The sequence below is a fragment of the Adiantum capillus-veneris genome, chromosome 2, assembly GCF_014529385.1.
Source record: "Adiantum capillus-veneris isolate H3 chromosome 2, ASM1452938v2, whole genome shotgun sequence".
Lineage (NCBI taxonomy): Eukaryota > Viridiplantae > Streptophyta > Polypodiopsida > Polypodiales > Pteridaceae > Adiantum > Adiantum capillus-veneris.
The window spans coordinates 17,807,772-17,823,006 of record NC_140932.1 but is presented as its reverse complement, the minus strand read 5'-3'; positions in this window follow the sequence as shown (position 1 = coordinate 17,823,006).

Genomic DNA, 15,235 nt, shown 5'->3' with positions numbered 1-15,235 from the left:
CCTTTGACCACATAGAGTTAAAGGAAAGGCACTACAAAATACAAAAATATATTTTTATCAATTACAAAGATAAAATCAAGAAAAAACTATACAATATGGTTTAGGTATATGACTACTCTATCTTTGGTACGCAGCTTCGTGCATACTCCCATTCTTTGTCGGTGATGTCTTCTCCGTGCGCTTTTGCTTCTGTCATTCTCTCATGAATCCACTCCGCACTAATAAGATATGGGAAACATGTAAGGTGTCTAGGCACTGGGGGTGTCCTCCTTCCTCCATGTACTTGTTTCCATGCTTCTCTCTCTTGCAAACGCCTTACCTTTGCCATTGTCCACAAGTCCACCCTCTTGGTCATAACCTTTGCATTGAGAATAAAAGAGTTATTGACCACTCGACATAGATTCATATCCATGTTAAATAGTTTTCCCTTTCCACTTGGCAAGTGTGAAGTCATCCTTGCATCCTCCTTGTCTGACCACATGCGAGGTATTGAAGGATCAACTTGTGCCAAATACTATGAGATGTAAACAAATTCCTCTTGCGAGATCCACCCTTCGGCCATACATGCATCTGGTTTAGACCGTAGCCGCACAAAATCTTCCAAAGTCTTTAAAAACCTCTCTAAAAAGAACATCCATCGTGCGTGCACTACTCCACATACATCGATCTCCTCAACCACGTGAACCAAGAGGTGGATTTGACTAAGATGAAACGATCAAGGAAATGCATCCTCAATGGCACACACAGTTTCTGCTGCAAGTGTTTGAGCAGCACGGATAACATCTATTTCAATTTTCTTGGAGCTCACAAATCTACAAGAAAACACACAAGAATACACTAAGTGATAGTTGAGGTTATTGTGTACATAAAAAAGTGTAGCTGAGTGGAGTCTTGTGGTGTACCTTACTAGCTCTCCAAGTTTAAAAATAGCATCCCTCACTTTCTTGTCTCGGCATAGGCACATACTCACTAGCAGAATGAACTGCAATCTATATTAAGAAGGGAAAGTGAGAGAAAGTCATACACAAAAATTATATGTGTCTTAAAAAACAAACAATAGAGATAATAGAGAAAGGGACATTACCTGAAGCATCTTGTGCCAATCATGGGACTTTAACCCATACAATTGAACGCTTCTACCTTTATTCACTTTTGTGAAATCTCCCTTTAGCGACCTCATGTATCCTGTTGGTGTGCAAATAAACGCAAAGGTATCCTTCACTTGGTTCAATTCTTCTTTGTCTAGCATCCATGGTGCTTCACGAAGCAAAATAATCTTCCCAATGGGACACGACGTGGAGTAGCAAAGGCGGGGAGACGTCTCAAGACCCTCAAATCCTCCCTCGTCCCCAATGAGTCCTTCTTGTCAATAATGTGGTCCCACAGGGTGTGGGTTACATTCTTGAATATGTACATGGGATCCAAGAGGTGTTGTATTTTTAAGTCCGTCCAATATGGAAGCCTTAAAAATATGGAATACCTTGACATCCCTTTTGGTGGAGTACTTAGAGCCGGATTGTTGTTGTAGTGCTCTTCCCAAAAAGTTTCCCAATTTTCCATCGTGAGCTTTAGAAGCGTCTTCCCATTTGTTGGATCCTTGTGCTTGTTATGACCTTGGGGTAAGAAACAATGGTTGCTTGGATAGATTACCTTGAGCAAGGCATCCCGTCACTCTGTCACCAATGATGGCCAGCAATTAGGACATGCATTGTGGCCCGATGTGGACAACCTTGAATACATATCATATCGTTATAGAGAAGCTTCAAACTAAAGGGAGATAAATAGAGAGAAGAGAAAGGGAGATACCAAAAATCTCTCCAAGCCCAAGATAGTCGTGCATAGTCCACATAAGGATTCCCCTCACAATGGCTTCCCTCCCCCCCTTTGCAAGTGAGACATTCACAACAGGGATGCCTCTCCATAACTCCTCCAACTCCTCTATGAGGGGCTCTAGGTAGACATTAATATTCTCCACTTTGTACTTCCTTGACACAAGGAAATAAGTATATTGACCTTCTTGGTTGTCTCCCATGGTGGAATATTGTAGTTGATGATCACCACTGGTCAAGTGCTCCATGAAGTAGACTTAGTGCCAAAGGGGTTGACACCATCACTTTCTAACCCAAGCCTCAAATGTCAAAGATCCAACCCAAACTCTGGACATTGAGTTTCGATGTGCCTCCATGCAGGTGAATCGGCAGGGACACACATCATTCCATCATTTGAGCGGTGGTTGGCGTGCCCTGTGAGAAGCTCCATGGTAGACCTGCTTTTAAACATGTGTTGAATGTGAGGGATTAATGAAAAATGTCTCAATACCTTGTGGGGTAGGTGCACCCCGCTCGTCGGCGATCCGGAGGCATGTGGTGATCTTTTGGCAACATATTTCCCATCAAACTACAACAAACAAGCATATTAATACAATTGCAAGGAGGCACCGTGAAGCAAGAGAGATATATAAAAATCCATATAACGAACTTACCCAAGGAGTGCATCGACACTTGCATTTCTCCAACCGATTTTTTCTTGCAAGTTAAGGACTTCCAACGATGCCCGAAGCACCGAGAACTGTGCACCATCGTAAAGAGGTGTTTGGGCACTCGTCAGCAATCTATCCTTCATTTTCCTTGTGCATCAAGTGCATGGCTAACAATCCTCTTCTTACACGTTGCGTTCATGAGCCAGTAACTCATCACAAATGTCGAACATGTGCTCATCCTCTATCTCAAAGTGCTCCTGAGACGCCAGAAGAGGAGCTGTCGAAGTAGAGCTAGTGGGAGGGTCACCATGCGCCACGCCTAATTCGTCTAATAGCTCTTGTATCTATCGTTTGGCCTTGCGCACCGGTGCACCACCACCGAATACAGACCAATGGGGCACCTCCTCAAGCGAGGGGTGAGTGGAACTCTCATCTCTCCGAGTGCTTTTTCGCGGATGCCAAATCCCTTTGTTCTCCACGTGCTCCAAAGCAATGCGCCTGAAGCAACGGATTACCCTTTTGCACTTGGCGCAAGGACAAGGAAGTTTGTCTTGAGCCACCAATCACATTTAGGGCCGTTCGGAGGGCTACGATCATCCCAATTGTCCTGCACACGCACAAAACGCCGATTACAATTCAAAAAAATAAAATTTAGTCATATGTGTTCTAAAAAATAAACAATTAATTGAAGAAAATAGCATCAATTCCATATTTCAATAAAAGAGAGAAATGACTAAAAATACAGAGAGAATAAATTGCAATGAGTGTCACAATTTTTTTTAAATAAAGTGCAATTAGTACTTACACTAAATGGCTTAATTATTAATCGCAAATGGTCCAAAAGGAATAAAAAAATCCATTTAAAAAACACCTAAAAGTGCTACAAATAAACATATGCTAATTATTTAAGTACATGTTAGTATAAAATAATCAATAGAAAAAAATTTAAAAAGAAAAGAATCATTAAAAATAACAAAAGGCTATGTCTGAAATTATGTCTATCTAAGGGTAGAGGAAGATGGTTTGTATCCCCCTTCGCTACCTCAGATACATTTGTATTTGTTTGAAATGACGTTACGCAGTAATGAACGTGGTATTGAATGCGGTAATATCCACGATAATTACTAGGGCCTAAAACAGAAAGAAGGACAGAGTATGCCGCATATTTGCGGCATACTCTGTGCTCCTCTTCTCCGCCATCGCATCTACACCTTGCCCAACCCTCCCACACCCTCTACCTCTCTCTCCCTTGTCGATTTCTCCCCTCCTTCTCCCTCTCACACACACACACACACACACACACACACACACATTCGGGTCATTTGCGAAGGAGACTTAGAAGGGGGCTTACCGCGATCGACATAGGATGCTCAACCTAACGGTCAACCATCTCTACAAGTTAAGGTAATCACATAACCTCCTCTTCCCCCCCCCCCCCCCCCCCCCCCCCCCCCCCCCCCCCTTGAAAAAGTAAGCTAAAAAATGAGAAGATGAGAGTTTGTTCTCCTCCCCTTCCAAAGCCGGATTAGAGTGATTAATGCTTTAATGATCCAGTATATTGCTTTCCTTAGTCCCGTGCTCAAGATGGCTAAATGTAGCTGGAAAGAATTCTTAAAACCAGTGGAAAGGTTTCTTTGGAAGAACAAGACAAAAACCTCTGGGCCATGGCAGTGGGATAGATGGGAGGTAGTTGCTCGCCCGGTAAACCAAGGAGGGCTCGGCATTCTTAACCCTATATCCCATGCTAAGGCCCTTTGTGCCAAATTTATGGTCTCATTGGCTAAACAGGACCAAGCTTGGGCTATCATGAGCAAGGAAATGCTTGATGCAATAAAACTGGGATCGAAAGGGGGAAAGTGGAAGGGGGTTGTGATGCACAACCAACTTCTCGCCCCGAAGTGGTCTTATCTTATATCTGGTGGACTCTCAGGAAAGCTGATGAGGAAGTGCAAAAGTGCAACTGAGGTTTTGGAATGGGGGGAAGTAACCAGATACTTAAAGAATTCCATTTTGCAATGGTCCCCTTGGCTCTCTAAAATATTGGGGCCGCCGCAAAGCCCCTATTGGATAGAAATGGCCAGGAATGTGAATAATAAGGGGCTCGTTCGACTAGAGCAATTCTGGGGATGGCAATAGGAAGTGCTGGAAAATTGCTGACTCTTTAGCCATCCAATTTCAACTGAATGGCTTTGAGATCTTACTAGTCTACAGGGTGATGGAAGAGCTTGATAAGGTGGTGATGCCAATTTGTGAATCCAACTTTGAATGGGATGCTTGGAGATGGCCCGGGAGTAGCCTCTTTTGGAAACCACATTCTAAAGGCATTTACCATGCATTAATGCACTGGGCTAATTGGTGTAGCCCCCTCAACAAATTATGGAAGAGGCACTGGATGGAAACGGTGGGAGGGAGTCATGGAGAACATCTGGAAGCCAAGGTGGCCTCAATATATGAAGATATTTCTGTGGAAAGTGATGTGGGGTGCTCTGCCGCCAACAGATGTAAAGATACAAGAAAGAGGCATCAGATCCGGTGCACTCAAATAATCAGGTACTACTTCTTTCACCATATTTGGCAAGCACGGAACCACCGCATGTTTGAGGGGGATCTGGCTGTGGCAAGCTTTTGTGAAATCATACAAGAGAGCAGAGTGACGATCCACATGATCGGAAGTGAATAAGCCTCAGAGGATTGGTCTAAAACAATACATAACATCTTATAATAAGTAAAACCTAGGAGTAGTAGTGGTTTCTCTATCAATCAGAAAACTTGTAATCCTTTGACCCTCAAGGCTCAGTCTAAGCTCGAGGGTGGTGTATATTTCTGATATTCTTAATACTATCCACTCACAATTGTGAGTTTTGAAAAAAAGAAGAAGAAGTGCACATACCTCATTCATTTGATCGATTGATGCAATAGGAATTATCCTTAAGGATTTTTTGATGTCCGTTGCTTAGTTAAGTAGATGTCGTTGTAAACTTGTTTGCTTTGTTCGCAAATGGATGTAAGAGTAGATTTTTTTGCAAATGGATTGTGATTAGAATAGAAAAAGAAATAGGTTAAAGTAAATAAAAGAGGAAAAAACTTGAGAAATGAAAGAGGGGGAGTAGAGAAAGAAATAGAGTTTAAAGAGAGAGAGAGAGAGAGAGAGAGAGAGAGAGAGAGAGAGAGAGAGAGAAGGATATATTGGAATAGAGATTGTTAGAATTGAAAAAGAAATAGGTTAAAGTAAACAAAAGAGGAAAAAACTTAAGAAATGAAAGAGAGAGAGAGAGAGAGAGAGAGAGAGAGAGAGAGAGAGAGAGAGAGAGAGAGAGAGATAGATAGATTTTATTATCGTCCTCGGAGGTCAAATATGACCTATGGGACCAAAGAGAGAGAGAGAGAGAGAGAGAGAGAGAGAGAGAGAGAGAGAGAGAGAGAGAGAGAGGGAAACAGAGGGAGGGGGAGAATAGAGAATGAATGAGAGAGAGAGAGGGAGAGAATATATATATATATATATATATATATATATATATATATATAGAGAGAGAGAGAGAGAGAGAGAGAGAGAGAGAGAGAGAGAGAGAGAGAGAGAGAGAGAGGAGAATAGAGAATGAGATAGGGAGATAGGGAGGGGGAGAATAGAGAGAGAGAGAGAGAGAGAGAGAGAGAGAGAGAGGAAAAGAGAGAGAGAGAGAGAGAGAGAGAGAGAGAGAGAGAGAGAGAGAGAGAGAGAGAGAGAGAATAGATATAGAGATAGAGAGGAAAAGAGAGGGAGAGAGATAGATATAGAGACTAGATATAGAGATAGAGAGGGAAAGAAGATAGAGATAGAGAGGGAAAGAGAGGGAAAGGGAAAGAGAGAGAGAGAGAGAAATAAAGATAGAGAAAGAGAGGAATTTAGTTTTCATATTTAAGTTTAGCTAGAGAATTATGGTTTAAATTTAAAGTTTGGTTTATGGTCATGTTTGCAATAGTTTGCATGTAGCTCAGATGAGTTTAGGTATGTAGTTGTTTGCAAGCTCACATGTGCAAATGGCTCGCGGACAAGCCATTTGTGCATATGAGCTTGCAAGTAAGTAAATAACAATGATTGTAAGCTAAGACACCGTTTTGTGGGGTGCGCCATGCGCGAGAGCGCAAAGGCTTCTATAGAGTGCTTTGAAAAAGATCTTTTTGCATCCCCAAGATCGAGTTCAGAAATGACTTTCTGTGCTCTTCTCTATCTTTCTCTCTCTCTTTCTGTGTATCTCTCTCTTTCTCTCTACGGATGCGGTATTAGGTTGGAAAGCTTTCAACGGCACAATACCTCAGAATGGAGGAAATGTGCATAGTAATCCCTGGAACAAGGAGCTGCTGTGAAGAGATGTAGCACAAGAAGCACAATAAATAATCTCTTCTTCAAAGCAATCTATAGAGGCAGGAGCACTCTTGCACTGCGCACAATACAAAACGATGGCTACATTTACAACCATATCTCTTTATCTCTCTACTCAAAGCGATGGCTACATTTACTGTTGACAGGCCAACCTTTCAACAACACTTCTACAAAGATTCCATGAAGATTCCTCAAAGATTCTCTAAAGATTCCATATGAAGATGCTGATGAAGTGATGAAGATGAAGATGGATACTGGAATGTGAAGATACAAGCTCATGGACATCATCGAATATCCCGTTATTATCATTTTGAGCCATTACTGCCACTTTTGTAATGTTTACAGGAACTTTATATTTTAAATCGGCAATTGTATTTTGGCCACAAATGCTTTTTGGATGAGCAAAGCCAGCTCACGGTGTTGTAATTAAGCTCTATAGAAGCCTATGGACAAATCAGGTCATTTTGGTCGGACATTTGGTTTTCTAAGGTTTAGTATATAAACCAAAACCTAAAGCTTTGTAAAAGGACTTCTAATAATCTTATCACCTGTGTCGACTGGGAGACTGCGAGCGAGTGAGAGAGAGTGTCTGTGTGTGCTACAAGAGCTACGGTGGTTGGAATCGCAAACAGAGAGCAGTAGCGTGTTGCCCACGAGGAGAGCTATGCGTTGATGCTTACATCACGCGCGTTCGTCTGTGTTTTGGCAGATTCACCCGCGAGTTACTTTTGGAGATTCGGTGAGTAAACGCTGTCCGTTTTTGCATTTCAGCATATCCACGCGATCAGAGCGAGTAGAGCTATGCATTAGGCATCTTAGTTTTCAAAAACTTCGACCTGCAAAAACCTGTCAGACATCCTACGTGATTCTGCACCAGGTGTTTTTGGGTAGGGTTTTGGGTCACGGACCTTAGGAAGAGTGGACTATTGGTGTTGATAGTATATCCCTCAAGTTTTGTAACGTTTCGAGAACGTCTAATGGGCTTTTGGCTTGCGGTAGCATCATAGGAGACTCTCACATTCACATAACCGATGGCATGTAGATTTGATATCTCTGTAGGAACTAGTCATTAGTCGGTCGAGTAGATTTGACACCCTTTGCTTGCTTCCACGCGCCTGCGGGTCGAGCTCCGTCCTCAGTTGACATTATATGTTAGGTAAGTTCTTTATCTCAAACGGAGTTGTGAGTTTGGCACATCAAGGGAAAGAAGTTTGAGCTGAAACGGAGCAAAAAGACATCCTACGCGTAGGATGTCTCAAGGTGATTTAGGACTCCAAACCAGCATGTGAGCACACCACTGTGATCAGCACAACAAGGAGAAGCTGGGGTGAAAATTTCAAGTCATTCTGAGCAAAAAGACATCCTACTCGTAGGATGTCTCAAGGTGATTTTTTAGGTCCAAATGAAAATCTGAGCATATCATTGGGTTGCTGGACACAAGGAGAGTCTTAGGTTCAAATTTGGGCCAATTCTGAGCAAATAGACATCCTACACGTAGGATGTCTCTTGCATGATTTTCAGGCCAAAACCCTAATATGACCATACCATAGTGTTGTATAGCCTTATATAAGCCTGCTAGTCAAGTTTGGTCCAATTTGGAGATGATTTGACTTGAAAATTCACCAGATCGGACATCTGGCTTCTGAAACAGATACTTGATCATTTGACTAGCCTACAAGTGTCAGAATCAAAAAGTGAGAATAGCTGTGTGTTAAGCACATCAAGGGGAACCTTGGATTCAATTTTGGGCTAAATCGGAGCAAAAAGACATCCTACCCGTAGGATGTCTCAAGGTGATTTTTAGGTTCAAATGAAATTCTGACCATACCACTGTGTTGCTAGACTCAAGGGGAACCTTGGAACCAAATCTTGCTTCATTCTAAGAAGAAAACAATTTAGGTGTAGGATGTCTCTAGGGCCATTTTGGACAAGAATTTGGGAATTTTGAGACCACCAGTGTGCTCAGAGGGTAGGTTTTACCCTAAAAACATGTTGACTTGAGTGTTTTCCCATGTTTTTGATGTCCAAAAGTCAAAAGGCGAAGTCAGAAAGCAAAAAATTCATAAATTGCTTGTTTGGAGTGATTTTGACATTAATTTGAAATTATGAGCACACCAAGATGTTGCTAGACTCAAGGGGAACCTTTGAATCAAATCTTGCTTCATTCTGAGATTTTTTTTTTTTTTTTTTTTTGGGCGTAGGATGTCTCTAGGGCCATTTTGAGCAGGAGTTTGGGAATTTTGAGACCACCAGTGTGTTCAGAGGGTAGGTTTTACCCTGGGAACATGTTGATTTGAGTGTTTTCCCATGTTTTTGATGTCCAAAAGTCAAAAGGCGAAGTCAGAAAGCGAAAAATTCATAAATTGCTTGTTTGGAGTGATTTTGACATTCAATTGAAATTCTGAGCATACCAAGGTGTTGCTAGACTCAAGGGGAACCTTTGAACCAAACCTAGCTTCATTCTAAGCAGAAAAAATTTGGTCGTAGGATGTCTCCAGGCTAGTTTTAGGGTCCAACTATAATTTTGACCATACAGGAGTGTTCATTGTGTCACAAAGATCCCAAATCTTCTTTTAAAATTGAATTTGGACTCATTTTGACCATTCTAAACTGCATTTCACTATTTTGGCCATAACTTCACAAACGGTATTGGATTGGAAAAGTTTTTATATCAAAATGTAGCCTGAGAGAGACACTACAGATCTTAGAGCAAAACTTGAACTAAATGTATGACTTTGGCAACCATCTAGATCAACTTTGAAAAAAACGTCGTTTAAGGCCTCAAAATGCTTCCGGAAGTCAAGTGTGTCTAAAACCGACAGTTCGAAAGAATTATGAGACAACGGTCACGGTTTTGAACATAGTTTTGATTTTTCCCTAGGAGAGGGGCTAGTGAGCCATAAGCGAGGTCATCGCCTAGAGTCAACCCAGGCTCTGGAATAGACCGCTCAAATCGACCTAGAGTGGACACGAGTGCATGTGAGATTTTTATCATCGGGAAGCTGAAATTTGAAACTAGATTTGGTCTCTAGGGCTTCTAATTGACCATGAAAGACTGCTAAGTTAGCAGATTGAAATTATATTTTGGGAAAACCATTGGTCACCCGCGGGAAGGTGTAAAAGTTAACGGCCTAGTGTAAAATTTGAGTGTCCATACACAAATCTGGTAGCAGTAAGACCATACACAAGGACTCTTGATTTTGCAACAACAGTCGCAAGTTTTGGAGAACTTTAACACAAGATTTTTGCTAGCAAATCGCTGCAACTTGTGCATAATTCTCTTGTGCTAGCTTAAGTTTAGTTTAGCTAAAAGTGAACTTGAAAGTCACTTCCGAGCCCACGGAACAAGTGTGGCCGTCAAAGGCACATCAATAATTTTTGCATTCATTATGAAAAAGTTTTCCAGCTAAATAGAATTTTGCAGATTGTGTGCTAAAGTGAACACAGGTTAGCTCGACTCAAGAATCGCTACGAAGGGAGCAATCGTTGCAGTATAGTGGTAAGTTGCATAACTTATCACAGTGCTTCCAATAGATCGAGACCTGCTACAAAGCTCTAGGCAAAGCAAGCAGCCAGACAAGTTAGTATCAGCCTTGGCAAGCAAGGGAGCTAATAAGTTCAAGCAGTGCAAGCAAAGCCTAGTTCAGAAAACTCAGAGATTAAGGCATCCACAAAAGCTGAAGGACCTCAAGCGAAAAAGACCGACACAAGGGTGCTAATAATTTTTATTAGCATTGAGGCAAGCAATTAGAGCTATCATTGAACAGGTACAACAAGGGAGTCAAGACGAAAGGAATGGCGTCTCAAAGGAATCAGACCAGCCGAGACGAAGCTTCAAGTACATCCACAGAAATTACAAGAGAGCAAATTTGGATCTATATGATTGGCCACTACAAAGGACTGCCATGCTATGAGGATGTCAATCGGAATTTGTACATCAAGACAAAGAAAGATACAGAGGAAACTCGGACATCTCAACATGTGGAAGTTGAAACAGCGAAGAATGTACTACACCCACATCCAGATTTCATGGAAGACTGTCTGGGATCAATTTACATGAGGCACGGAAAATACATCGACAATGAGATAGAAATGTTGTACAAGGATCAACTTACAGAACTCTAAGCATATCCTCCAAGTATTTTTCTGTACAAAGCTCAAGATGGGAAACGGAAAATTGGTACCCTCTATGTAGATGAGGACGGTCGCTACTACAAAGCTGCCACAAATCATGAAGTTCCTGCAGAATGTAACCAATATTTTGCACCTGAAATATTTGGATCAATAGGGGAAGACTACAAATCTGAAGATGGTAATGTTTATTATCTAGTCATGGCTTTACCTCTTGATATGAAGCTAGAAGAGTTAATAGCTACAGCTGTCACTACACAAATGAGTGACACACCACATGACACACAACAAGGCACAACACAAGGAACAACATGGAAAGACACGGCACAAGTCTCGTGCACCACACCGGCACAAGACAAAGCACAAACACACCAAATTGCACAAACAGGGAATACACCGGAAGTATCAGCCATGAAGATAACACAACTTCAAAAAGAACTAGCTCGGTCTCAAGAGCTAATTAACAAAGCACAAGAAGTCATATCATCAGGCATTAAACAAATGCCATCATCAGATATGGAACCCTCTCGGATGGGGGGAGTTCAAACTCAACAAAGAGACCCTATCTCTTCAAGAGTGGGATTAAGAAGTCCAGTTTTACAAGAAGCAGTGTCCTTTTTAGGAGCCCAAGTGGAATTTCAAGAAGCATTGGAAGATGCCGAGCCGGAGGAGAGACCACCGAAAATTCACAATGCCAAATGTAGAAGGTCAGGTCAAGATGTCATTGTGGTCGACAAATACGGTAGGCACTATGAAATAGCCGATGTGAAAAATATGGATGAGTTTAGCATTTGTGGGCAACCTGTAAGTCATATACTTGGACCCCGTCCAAAAAAACCATCCAGGGAAACGAAAAACAAAGATTTGGTTCGATCTTCACCCTCGGTGTAAACCTCGCCAAAATCAACTCAGAAACATAGCCCTAAGGCTATGCAGAAGCCCCCGTTGGGATATAAAGCCCAATGTGGTCGCCCAGGTAAGTGGGCGGGCCGCCAGGTATGTACACATATTCTTTTGTAAAAACCTAATAAGAACTCACTATGCTCTACACATTGCAGTAGAGCGAGTTTACCACATCATCGTGCTCTTCTTCTCGCACTCTCTCTCGCGTCGCACTTCCGCTCGTACTCCTTCAACTGGTATCAGAGCTCAGATCGAGGCTCGGGGCAGCATTGCAGGAGGCTAGAGTCACCAACTCAGATTGGAGTGAAATTCGACAGGCGAAGACACGGCCCCAAATCTCGTGGGACAGCCCAAAGGGCTTGGTGTTGTCAGAATTTCATTCTGAGGTCATCTCGGCCACCGTTCGGCTTCGACAAAGGTCTACGCAGGCCATTTTCGACTACGTGGTCTCGACGGGTGCAGATCCCACTCTGCAAATTTGGGGTTTTTGGCCTACGACTGCAGGTGCTGAGGATATCGACACTCCCAGAGTGTTGATTTGTGGCTGTCTACACATCGAAGGACGACTCACAGTTCTTGGAGGCGTGTCACATATGACACGGGTGCATCTACACACAGACTGTAGGCGACATCCACTAGTTCATCAGGTAGCTTGTGTTTGCTGCTTGATATTCCAAATTTCATCCTGACATTGCAGGTACTTCCACATGGGATGTATTGTCAGATATGATGTATGTCTGTTGAGGGTTTGCTGGCTGTGAGTCACACAGCAAACAACCGCCGCAGTGGTTATAGCATACAGTGGGAAATTTGTGGATGTATGACTTTGTGAGAAGTCTATGTATTGTTAGATTTACTGCAGCCTTTGTTGAGGGTCGAGTGAGGTTTTATTGAGCTGGGGGATTCTCGAATGTTGAGATCCTTTCGGTGATACAGGTCTTGGAGCGATCCCTCGAGCACCCTTAGATAGGCAGCTAGGATGTATTGACTGTGAGTTAGACAGTTGGGATTTCATCTTTGCTTTACTGCCGTTGAGGCATTGTCATAGTCTATGCTTACAGGACAGTGACAGGACAGTGAGAGACAGTACAGGTGTAGGACAGGTTTACCCGCAGCTTACAGTGTCAGAGAGACAGTGTTTTTTGAGCTGTTTTTTGGTCTGTTTTTTTAGTACACCAGAGCCATTTTACAAAGGAGACTCTGCCGAAATTTATGCAGAATCTGAAGATTTCTTGGTTCATTTGACAGGTTGATATTGGTTCAGAGGTTAGTTTACAGGGGAAACTCTGCCGAATTTTTCCCAGGAAAGTAAACCACTGTGAAGCGTAGCTATGGCTGGATCACAGGACACTGCTCTTTACAATATCAAGAAGCTGGATGGAACCAATTTCCCATTGTGGAAGAAGCAGATTTGGCACGTGTTGGTACAAAAGAAGCATATAAAACCTATAAAGCTCAAGGGGATAAAACCAGAAGATATGGACGAAGATGAATGGAGCGAAATGGATGAATTGGCACTTTCTACCATTATGCTGACTTTGGCAGAAAGCGTTTACTTCAATGTAGCAGACGAGATGTCGGCTTATTAAGCATGGTTAAAGCTGAGTGATCTTTATGAGAAGGAGAGTGCAGCTTCACAGGTATACTGGCTTAAGAAGCTTGTTGGCTTGAAGATGAAAGAAGGGACACCTATGTCCAATCATCTGAATGAATTCAACACAATCTATAGTCACTTGTCAGCTCAAGGTGTCAAGTTTGATGAACCTGTTAGAGCTATGTTCCTGTTGATCACATTGCCGAAAAGTTGGGACACTTTTCGCACAGCTTTGAGTAATTCTGCACCTCCAGATGGTTTGAACATAGCAGGTGTAGAAGGAAGTCTGCTTACTGAAGAAACCAATAGAAAGACAATGGACAAAGGCAAAGGAACAGCCTTAGTTGTCAAGGGAAGGACCAAAGAAAATTACAAAGGTAGAAAGAGGAATCAGTCTCGTAGCAAGTCCCGCAATGCTAAAGGCAAGAGTGACATAGAATGCTACCATTGTGGCAAGAAGGGTCACCTGAAAAGAGACTGCAGAGAATGGAAAGCAGAAAAAGGCAAAGAGAAAGCTGAAGACCATGGTGAGAAGAACAAGTCCTCAGTGAAGATTCAAGAAATAAATGTGACAAACACTATTGCAGAGGATGACAGTCTAGTGTCAGGAGACATCTACTTCTTGAAGAATACAATGGACTCAGCTCTTCTTACAGCATCTGATGGAAATGCACTGAGTGACCGAATTATAGACTCAGGGGCATCACTTCATGTGTCTCCAAACAAGGAGTGGTTTACCTCTTATGTGACCACTAAAGATCATGTTCGGCTAGGCAATGGGCAGACATGTGAGATCTTAGGTGTTGGAGATGTTCAATTGAAGTTTCAGAATGGCTCTTCTTTCACGCTGAAGAATGTGAGACATGTTCCCGCAATTACAAAGAGCTTGATCTGCACAGGTTTACTTGATGATGCTGGCTATGTCACCACTTTTGGACAAAACATGTGGAAGATATCCAAGGGTTCTATGACAGTAGCACATGGAGTAAAGTCTGGAGGACTTTACATGATTTATGTATCAAATGTCTCTAAAAATGTAATCAATGTAACCGAGCAGCCGAACGTTTCTTTGTGGCATAGCCGGTTAGGACATATGTCCAAGAAGGGAATGGAAATCTTGTCTCGTTCTGGTTATTTGCTTGGCTTTTCATTTAATGATTTTGAATTCTGTGAACATTGTCTGTATGGTAAGCAAACACAGCAGCCACATAAGCATAGAAGCAGTAGAAGAGATACACAGTTGGCACTTGTTCATAGTGATTTGTGTGGACCTATGCCTAACCTATCTCTAGGGGGAGCTTCTTACTTTATGACATTTATAGATGATTACTCGAGGAAAGTATGGGTTTACTTTCTCAAGCACAAGGATGAAGCGTTTAGTGTTTTCAAAACGTTTGTGACACTTGTGGAGAATCAGAGTGGCAAGAAGCTTAAATGCTTACGCACTGACAATGGTGGAGAGTATGTTTCAAAGGCCTTTCAGGACTTTTGTCAGTCAAAAGGTATAAAACGTGAACTTACTGCTCCTTACAATCCTCCTCAAAATGGTGTTGCTGAGAGGATGAATAGGACCATACAAGATAAGGTCAGAAGTATGTTGTCTAATGCACAACTGCCAAATGGGTTTTGGGCTGAAGCTGTATCAACAGCTGTTCATCTTGTAAATAGATCTCCTAGCAAGGTTTTGCAGAAGGATTCAGTGCCAGAGATGGTATGGTCAGGCAAAATGCCCTCATACAAGCATCTCAGAGTCTTTGGCTGTGAGGCA